The following is a 10,294-nucleotide window of genomic DNA, read 5'->3' on the forward strand; positions in this document are numbered from 1 at the left end:
AAGAGAGAGATGGAAACATCAATCATTAGAGAGAATCATTGATTGGCTGCTCACTGGGGATCGAGCCTGCAACCCAGGCATGTGTCCTGACTGGGAATCGAACAGGGACCTCCTGGTTCATAGGTTGATGCTCAACCACTGAGCCATTCCGGCTGGGCAGCACCTCTCTTTTTAACAAGCTCACGCAGGTTATTCTTTTTTTTTTTTTTTTAACACAATTCAGCTGCCTCCTGCACACCCCCTACTGGGGATGTGCCCGCAACCAAGGTACATGCCCTTGACCGGAATCGAACCTGGGACCTTTCAGTCCACAGGCTGACGCTCTATCCACTGAGCCAAACCGGTTTTGGCAAACTCAGGTTATTCTTATGCTAACATTAGTTTGAGATTCATCCACCTGATCCCTCTAGGATTATGGGTATTTCTTCTTTATATATATGAAGATATATGTATATATAACAAAATGGGCATGAATTACTTGTACAATGAGAAAAATATATTAAGAAAATAGACTAGAAGACAAGAGGAAGTTCAGCTGGCAAATACCTATTATGAAATAAAGGAAGCATAGTCCTACCTTTGAGAAATTCACAGCCTACAACCGGAGACAGCATGTGAAATGAATATTTGTCAGTATGCATAGGGAGACATGCTGTTCTACAGGTAAGTGCCAAGCGCAGGGCTGGTGCAATTGAGGGAGCAATTAGCTCCAGTTCGAAGCCTTGGGAAGCCCCTTCCGGAGCAGGAGACATTTCAGCCAGTCCTGAGGCATCTGTAGGAGGGAAGCAGGGAACAGCATTCCAGGCTGAGGAGACGGCTTAGGCAAAGGCTTGGAGGCATGAACACCCTCCCATGCATGAGGAGATGTGAGCAGGGCGGTGTGGCTGGAGCAAGGAGGTTGACCTAAGGCACAAGAGGAGGTGAAACCGGAGAGGCAGGCAGGCAGGCCCCGCTTGGAGGTCTGTGCGCTAGGCTGAGGACCTGAACTGGAGCCGGAAGGCCAGTGGTTCCCAGACTGTGTACCGAGGAACACCAGCCCTCCTTCAGACTGTGATGGATGTTCAGCGCAAAGGGGTTCCATGGCAAAATGCCTTTAGAAAACTCTAGGTTAAAGTGTTCTTTTATTTTTTTAAGTTGCAGCAAACCCTTCAATATACTAATATGCCAGGGATTCTCCAAGACAGGGCAGCAGAGGGAGCATGCCCCAAATTTCTTTAATCACACACCGACCATCAGCAACCCCCACCCACAGTTTATTTCTGTTGTTGATTTAAAGAAGTTGCAGGCCTGGGTAACTTGATGGGGTAAGTAAGGAGGGGATATAGAGGGCGCCCGTGGGTCTAGAACCAGTGGCTCTGGGGATCGGTGGGACTTTTAACCCTTACGGAAGTACAGGTAGAGCGGCATTTGAGGGAGGAAAACTATGACTCAGATCCTTCTGCCTAACTTAAGACCAGCTCTAAAAGCTACTCCTTGATTGATTAATTTTTTTTAGGATTATAGACACAATGATTACTTCCAGTTTCAAATCGAATTTCATGTTGTTGTTCTTGTTTTTCTTTGCCAGACTCAGAGTGTTTTTATTATGTCTTTGCCCCAGCCTATAATAACAAGAGAAGGAAGAATACATTTTATGTGGGAAAATTAGTTGCTCAGCTCTCGCCTGAAAATTGCTGTGTGTGTGTGTGTGTGTGTGTGTGTGTGTGTATACGCCGGTGCCTGCATGTGTGCTGTCTTTAAAGGAAGTGTCTGCAGTCCCGCAGCCCTGGGGGTGGGGGGTGCGGGAGTGGCCACGCTGCCTTTTGAATGGACGCCAGTGGCACGTAGCTGTTTTCACACTGAGAGACTGCAGCACACGCCCTCATGAATGTGTGTGCGCGCATGAGTCCGCCACTCAGAGGACCGGGCCAGAGGTTTTGCTTAAATCTGATCCTCGTGACCGACCTCCCAGGAAAATAGCTCAAGGCAGCATCCTTCTGTAGGTGAGGGAGACCGGTGGGGAGGCTAAGTCATTTGCCTGGAGGTCACACGGCTAATTGTGGTCGATCTGAGATTCCAGTTCAGGTCTTTCTGGTTCCAAAGCACACACGTCACTATCCCATTTCCAGGCGTCTCTGGAGAAGGCTACAAGTCAAATGCCTGCAACCCAGGCATGCCTGGCACACAGCAGGCATGCAGTGAAGGTTAGTTGCTCCTGTTATTAAACTTGGAGCAGGATGGCTGCCAGTGGTGTGCTGAAAATGGCCCCCAAAAGATATCCATACCCTAATCTCTGGAACCTGTGAATGTGACCTTATATAGAAAAAGTCTCTTTGAAGATGTAATTAAATTAGGGATCTTGAGATTCGGAGATGATCCCGGCTCATCTGGGTGGGCCCTACATGCAATCACAAGTCTCTTTATAAGACAGAGGCAGGGGGAGATTTGACACACAGAGGAGAAGATGGTGTGATGACAGAGCAGAGAGATTTGAAGATTCTGGCCCTGGAGTGATGGGGCCACAAACTAAGGAATGCTGGGGATAGAGCCCACACCCGAGCATGTGCCCTGACCAGGAATCAAACAGTGACCTCCAGGTTCATAGGTTGACGCTCAATGCACTTCCTTGTCGGCTAGCTCTCCTTCAAGGCCCGGGGGAAATGGTAATTGAGAGGAGAATGTTCAATGAAGTTTGAATTCATCTTTGGGTTTTTCCTCTCCGTTAACAATTCTTCGTATTAAACTTTTCCAGTTCCAGTTACTGTGTGGTTTCTCTCCGGAATGTTACCTAGACACTGTGAATTTCACCTGTTGGGTGCTGGATATTTTTGTATTCTGATAAATATTTTTGAACTTTGTTCTGCGATGGGGTCAAGCTGGTTGGGAACAGTTTTGTCCTTTTAAGGCTTGCTATTAGACGTTGTTAGGCAGGATCAGAGCAGTGTTTAGTCTAGGGCTAGTTTTCCCCCACTACGGCGGGAGAACCCCAGGGCCCCCTGAATGACAACGTTTCCCCCGCTGGCTAGTAGGACACGACCCAGTTCTGGTCCTGCCTGAGCTCCAAAGCTGGTTCTCTCTGCTCCTGGTCCCGGCGGCTTCCTCACATGCTCGTGCTCCTCCGTACTCAGCTGGTGACGCGAGCAGAGCCCTCTGGCTGCCCAGCTCTTTCTCCTCAACTCAAGGAGCCTCTCCAGGTTCCGTCGGGATTCCTCCTGCCCACACCACGGCCTGGAAACTCTCCAGTTAGTTGGGGCAAGTATAGGGTTCACCTCATTTGTTTCTCAGCTCTCAGGGATCGCTGTCCTTTTCTGCCTGATGTCCAATGTCTCGACAACAGCCGTTTCATATATTTTGTGTTTATTTTTTAATATTTTAAAAATTGATTTCAGAGAGGGGGAGAGAGAGAGATGGAAACATCAATGATGAGAGAGAATCATCGATTGTCCACCTCCTGCATGCCCCCCACTGGGGATCGAGCCTGCAACCCAGGCATGTGCCCTGACCGGGAATCGAACTGTGACCTCCTGGTTCATAGGTTGATGCTCAACCAATGAACCACGCCGATGGGGCCGTTTCATGTATTTTGTCTGGGTTTTAAGTTGTTTCAGGCTGGTCCCTGTTACTCTGTCTTGGTCAGACACAGAAGTCAAATCTAATATTCAAATGTTCATTTATTCCACGCATGCCGAAAAAAAAATTATTGCACACCGGCCTTAGGTATGCAGCAATGAACAGGACAGACAAACAAAAGAGCTCTGCCTGCCTAGAACTTGTATCTTGTGGCAGCTGATGGAGAAAATTCCTAATGCTGCGTGAGCCCACAAACTGTGTCCAGCGGTGCACCAGCAGGCTAGGAATCCCCTCCCCGCCCCCCTTCTCCACTCGCAGTGCCCACAACACCAGAGAGGGCCCCTCCTTTTCTTTTCTAAAATAATTCATAGAATTCTTCAAACCGCCTCCTCTGTGCATGCCTGTGGAGAGAGACATGATGAATGCCTCCAACGCCTGGAACGCGTCATTTCTGCTTTTAATTATAGATTCCTAGCATCATGGGAGGAGTTTTCTTCCTTCCTAGCTCGATAGCAGCACACTTGTTCTTCAGTAAGTAGATGGAGATCAAGCCTGGCCCCTCGCAGGGTCACAGATAACCGGGCCTAATCAGCACCTTGCATCTGACGGCTCAAAGCCAAGGTCTTATTTATAGCCCGCTTACATACTCACCCCTCTTCCCTGCCAAGTTCATCTTGGATTATTCTATGTTAAATTTGGAAGCTAGCCAGCGCAACATCCATCTTCGTCTCCTCGGTGGCACAGGCTGAGTAATGGCCATAAATATATGTATGGGTATAATGTATATTTAATAACAACTTGATTGAGAGATAATTCACATACCATAAAGTTCATCCTTTTAAAGCATACGACTCAGTGATTTTTAGTATATTCGGAGTTCTGCAACCACCACCACCGTCAATTTTAAGATTTCTTAAGATTGATTTCTAGAGAGAGAGGAAAGGAGAGGGAGAGAGCGATACAAACATCAATGTGAGAGCAAAACATCCTCCATCAGTTGCCTCCGGCACGCCCCCACCAGGGACCGAGCCTGCAACCCGGGCATGTGACCAGAACAGGAATTGAACCGGCAACCCTTCAGTGCATGGGATCACACCCAACCAATTTTAGAACCTTTTTATCACCTCCCTTTCATCTGTGACATGGAGAGGGGGTGAGGGGTCTCTCTGGGCAGAGGCAGCTCCGGGCAAAGGCCCAGGTGGGCATCCGACTGGGGACAGCCAGGCCCGGCAGATGTGTGCCTGGGGTTTGGAGGAGACGGTTTGAGGAAGACGGGGCCTGATCTGGAGGCCCAGTGGGGACAGCTCTGGCCGGGGCCCCCTCCTGGGCACAGGTCTGCCATGCCCAGGGCCTGGGGCTGTGAAGAAAGGACCTGCTGGAAGGCCTTGGGGGGAAGAACAGATGCTCCCGCTTCTCTGACTTCATCAGTCACCAAGAGCTTCCTCGAAATTCCCTCCTAAGGTGCACCCCACGGGGGTGACCCGGTCCGTCTTCTACAGGTTCAATACTGGCGATCAGCGACGATAGAAAACACTGCCCGTGCCTTCTGCATCCTGATGAACATTCACCTCAAGGAGTGTCACAGCCATTTAATTCCTTCCAGACCCTATCCCCAGACTCCCTGAGGCCAGGGGCCCCGGCACCTCAACCTGCACATCCCTGCACGTCCCTTCCGTTCAGTGTAACTGCTCATCACTGAGACGCATGTACCGTCCCTGCAACTCCTGACGCAGCAGATGGACTCTCCGCTCACTCCTCTGCCTATAGATGAGCGTCCCTCCCTTTTCCGGAGTTGGAGCTCATTCAGGGCGTCAGGCCATCGTTCCCAGCAAGGCCGAAGTAAAATCTTTCTAAAAATTCCAGAGATTCGGGTTCTTTTATATATATATATTGATCTCAGAGAGGAAGGGGGAGAGAGACAGAAACATCAATGATGAGAGAGAATTATTGATCGGCTGCCTCCTGCACACCCACACTGGGGATTGAACCTGCAACCCGAGCATGTGCCCTGACCGAAATCAAATCGTGACCTCCTGGTTCATAGGTCGACTCTCAGCCTCTGAGCCACACCAGCCGGGCAGATTTGGGCTCTTTTTGTTGACTTCTTAAAACCTTCCTTCCGCCAGGGGAGAGGTCCGTCCATGGACCCGTCGCTCTGGAAATTTCCCCCAGGTGACTGATTGCGTCCTGGCCCACCTTGTTCTCTCTACCAGGCGGGGCCCTGACTTGGACTCCCAGGGCAGTGCTCTTTCCACTGCGGCACGCTTCCTCCCGAGGCGGGAGACCGTCCTTTGGTGGTGGGTCCTGCCTGAGTGACAGCCCAGATGGCTCTCCCGCTTCCCCAGGGTCCTGTGGTCCAACCCTCTTGACTCCGAGATGGCCAGGGGCCATGGCACCTCAACCTGCACATCCCTACACGTTCCATCTTCTGTGGCGCCGCCAGTGGTTCTGCCTGGTTCAGGTCATTGGGTTGACCCTCGAGCTTTAGTCTCTGTTCTGAGCCCTGTCCTTTGAGAACAGCCGTGTGCTCCCGATGTGGGCGAGGAAGCGACCTTTTGAGAGTCGAACCCCGGTTCCTAGCCGCCATTCATCCATGTCTCTGATGGAGCTTCTGGTGGAAGCCACTCTTCAGCCTGAGCCTTGCTGGCCTTGAGTCCACATGGCCACCTGTGCGCCCTCTTGGATGTGCCAGAGAAGTGCTTACACTCACCAGCAGAGATGGAGGGGCCGGGGGCAGGGGCAGCTGGCTGCCTCTGAGCACCCCAGCACAGCACTGTCTGTCCCCCCAGGAGTTCCAGTGCTCCAGGCAGCGAGGTGTAGGGTGGGAAGGGGTCTTCCTTACTCATCAGCAGGGCATCTTCCAGGCCGTGCTTTAGTTCAGGCCTTAACTTTCTGGAAGCTTCTTTATCAGCTGACTTCTTTCAGGCTCACTAACCAAACCGTCAAGAGATGGATACATAATAATTCAGAAGGCCAATTTTCTTCATTCATTCAACACATGCTTATTAGCACCTTTTGTTTGCCAGTCATTAATTTGGGGGTTGATTAATAATTAGTACAGTGGTGAAAGAGATTAAGTCCCCACCCTCACAGGACTTCAGTCCAGGAAATTCACTTACAGTTTATTGATTTCAGTCAAGAAACAGCCCAGCTGGTGTGGCTCAATGGTTGAGCATCAACCTATGAACCAGAAGGTCACGGTTCGATTCCCAGTCAGTACACGTACTTGGATTATGAATTCGATCCCCAGTAGGGGGCGTGCAGGAGGCAGCTGATCAATGATTCTCATCATTGATGTTTCTATCTCTCTCCCTCTCCCTTCCTCTCTGAAATCAATAAAAAAAATTTTTTTTTAACTATTAAAAAAGAAGAAGAAGAAACAGAAGAGCCACAGCACTGGGCACCCATGTCAGCTGACTCATCATGGATAGGGTCAAAGTAATGGTGTGGTCCACGGACCTTAATGACCAATATTGGTCCCTGCATCAGCGCCCATTTCAGGAAACCCTGTTCAGGATCATCATGTACTGGCCAGAGGGCTTTGAGACAGGACCCTTATCAACCACAATTGTCCTTGCCTGTTCCTACATCTCCTTGAGCATCCTTCGCAGGGAGCATCACTTCTGTAGATGGTACACCTCATCCTTGTCCTGGGTGTTCCACCTGGATTCACCTTGGAAGGGTAAGTAGGGAGATGGTTTGAACCCTATATTTTAACTATCCCCATAGGTACTTTTTAAAGATTTCTTTAAGAATTATATCTTTTAGTCCTAGCCGGTTTGGCTCAGTGGATAGAGCGTCGGCCTAAAGACCTAAGGGTCCCGGGTTCGATTCCAGTCAATGGCACGTACCTTGGTGGCAGGCTCCTCCCCGGCCCAGGCCCTGGTTGGGGTTCATGCAGCAATCAATGTGTTTCTCTCACATCGATATTTCTCTCTGTCTCTCTCTCTTCCACTCTCTCTAAAAATCAATGGGAAAATATCCTCAAGTGAGGATTAAAATATAAAAGAATTGAATCTTTTAAAAATTATTGTTATTTAAAGATACCCATCTGTATATAATAGTAATAGTAACAGTTAAAATAATCACTACTACTAATAACTTTTATGTGTTAGACACTATTTTAAGGCCTTTGGGCTTTGCATTTATCAAATGACTATAATTATATGTAAATATAAGTATAATTAAATAATTAAGATAAATAACTTCACCTTCACTGCACAGTAATTCTGGGGGGTAGGTATGAACATTATCATCTTCAGATCACAGATAAAGAAAGTCAGCTGAGCCAGGTTAAGGGGCAGAGTCCAGACGAACCCTGTCTCCAGAGCCCTGCTCTTCCACTTGATGTCATCTGAGTCACTTTTGGATGTCCTTGAAACAAAGCCACACTCAGGAGGACGTCTTCCAGACTGCAGTTAGAAGACAGAGACTGGCAGGTCGGAAGGGACCCTGACAACTTGATTAGCATCTTTGGGCAGAAGCAACAAAACTCTTCATGTCGAAGATCCCCAAATGATTCTGCTGCAGCTGATCCAGGCGCCAGTCTCTGGGACCCTGGGGTCTGCTCCCTCCACTTTGCTGGAAAGGAAGCTGCAGCTTCGCGGAGCTGGTTTAGTCCTTGCAGAACAGGGGTGACCTGGGAGGATCTGATGCGGGTGGAGTTACGGGGAACCCAAGTGCAGGCTCCTCCCAGGGCACCCCTCTATCAGGTGGTTTTCTGTTGGGCATGTCAGTTGGGTTTTCTCTGCACTGGTGGCAAACAGTGAGGCAGCTGGGCTCCTTTATGAAAGTTGGACACAGTGGAGACAACTTTCCAGAAAGCCTCAGGCTGAACATAGACTAGCTCTGAGATGGGTGAGCTAGATTCATGCAGGATCTACACTAATAAAAGAGAAAGATGCAAATTGACCATACCTCAATGACACCCACCAGCCAATCAGGAGTGGGTATGCAAATTAACCCTACAAAGATGGTGGGTTAATTTGCATACACAGGCACAGAGCGAAGACTGAAGGCTCCGCCCGAGCGAAGACTGAAGACTGAAGACTGAAGGCTCCACTGTGGCCGAAGCCAAGCCTGAAAGCTGAAGGCTTGGCTCTGCTGAAGGCTGAAGGCTTGACTCCACTGAAGGCTGAAGGCTTGGCTCCGCTGCAGCCCGTGTCCCAGGTGCCAGAGGAAAACCGGTGCCGGCAGCCAGGGGAAGGAAGGCCTATTGCACGAATCTTTGTGCAACGGGCCTCTAGTATATGTATAATGGGCTACTCATATGAAATCCTTGAACCATGTTTCTCTCCTATGGACAATTACATGAGGTCCCCTGGATACCCCCTAGCATCCATGGACTGAGATGAACCTTGAGTTGGAGGTCCCATGGTAGAAGACCCAGGATAACATTTATGTTATTTATGGAGCTACTAGAGGCCCAGTGTATGAAATTCGTGCACAGGTAGGGTCCCTAGGCCTGGCCAGCAATCAGGGCCAATCAGGTTCCCTGCCTCCCTGCCTTCCCACCTCCTGCTTCCCTCGCTCCCTCAGTGCCCACCACCTCTGATCACCCGCCATGTTCCGCACCGCCCCCTGGTGGTCAGCACATGTCACAGTGAGTGATCGAACTCCCAGTCTCATGGTCGAATTCCCGAGGGGACACTTTGCATGTTAGCCTTTTATATATATATATAGAATATTTGCAGTTTCATTCTTCCCTGGATTTTTGTCTAAGAGTAGTTACTTAGTTTGACCACAAGGTGGCGATAACGGGCTTGGTGGCCAGTAATTGCTGCGGATAGGCATTGTTGACTTGAAAAAGAAAATCGTAAGATTGCCCTCTTAATTGATCAAATCTTACTTTTTTTTCTTCTTCTACACTCTCCAAATTTTCTTCAATGAGCTAGCTTTGCTTTTACAAAAGCAGGCTTTTGGGGAGGACCACCACTCAATGATAATTTATTATTTTGATATATTAAATCTGGACACTTTTTTTTTTGACATGATTGTGGTTATATGGCAGTATAATTTTTTTTAAATATATTTTTTTATTGATTTCAGAGAGGAAGGGAAAAGGAGAGAGAGATAGAAACATCAATGATGAGAGAGAATCATTGATCAGCTGCCTCCTGCACGCCCCCCACTGAGGATCGAGCTTGCAACCTGGGCTTGTGCCCTTGACTGGAATCAAACCCAGGACCCTTCAGTCCGCAGGCCGACACTCTATCCACTGAGCCAAACCAGCAAGGGCAGTATAATGTTTAATAATGTTTAAACTTGATATTATAATAATTTTTTTATTTTACTACAAGTTCTTCATAAATGTATTTATTGCTGCACATTGTACGGTGACCATATAGTGAGGCTCATTTGGAGCCAGACAAGCACTTTGCTGAGTGTTTTAAGTGCATCTTTACTCAGTCCTCATAATGGTAGTGCCTACCTCATTAGGTGGATACAATTATTACTCATATTTTATCTGTGAGTAAAATAGTGCTTCAAAAAGTCTTAATAGGAAATGATGGAGTGAGTCCTCTAATGTCACTGCCTTTCCCTAATCACAGTGCTATTTTGTTGGGTTTTACCATAAGGTACTTAACCATTCACCTCGTGTGTCATTTAATTTGTTGCCTAATTTCATGGTTATAAATAAGCTGCAGAAAATGTCTTTATGCGGAAAGCTTTTTCTGGATTCAGGAAATATTTCTAGAAGCAAAGTATATCAAGTCTAAGCATTTTTAAGGCTCTTGATAAATAC

The sequence above is a fragment of the Cnephaeus nilssonii genome (assembly GCF_951640355.1).
Source record: "Cnephaeus nilssonii genome assembly, chromosome: 19".
NCBI classification, from domain to species: Eukaryota; Metazoa; Chordata; class Mammalia; order Chiroptera; family Vespertilionidae; genus Cnephaeus; species Cnephaeus nilssonii.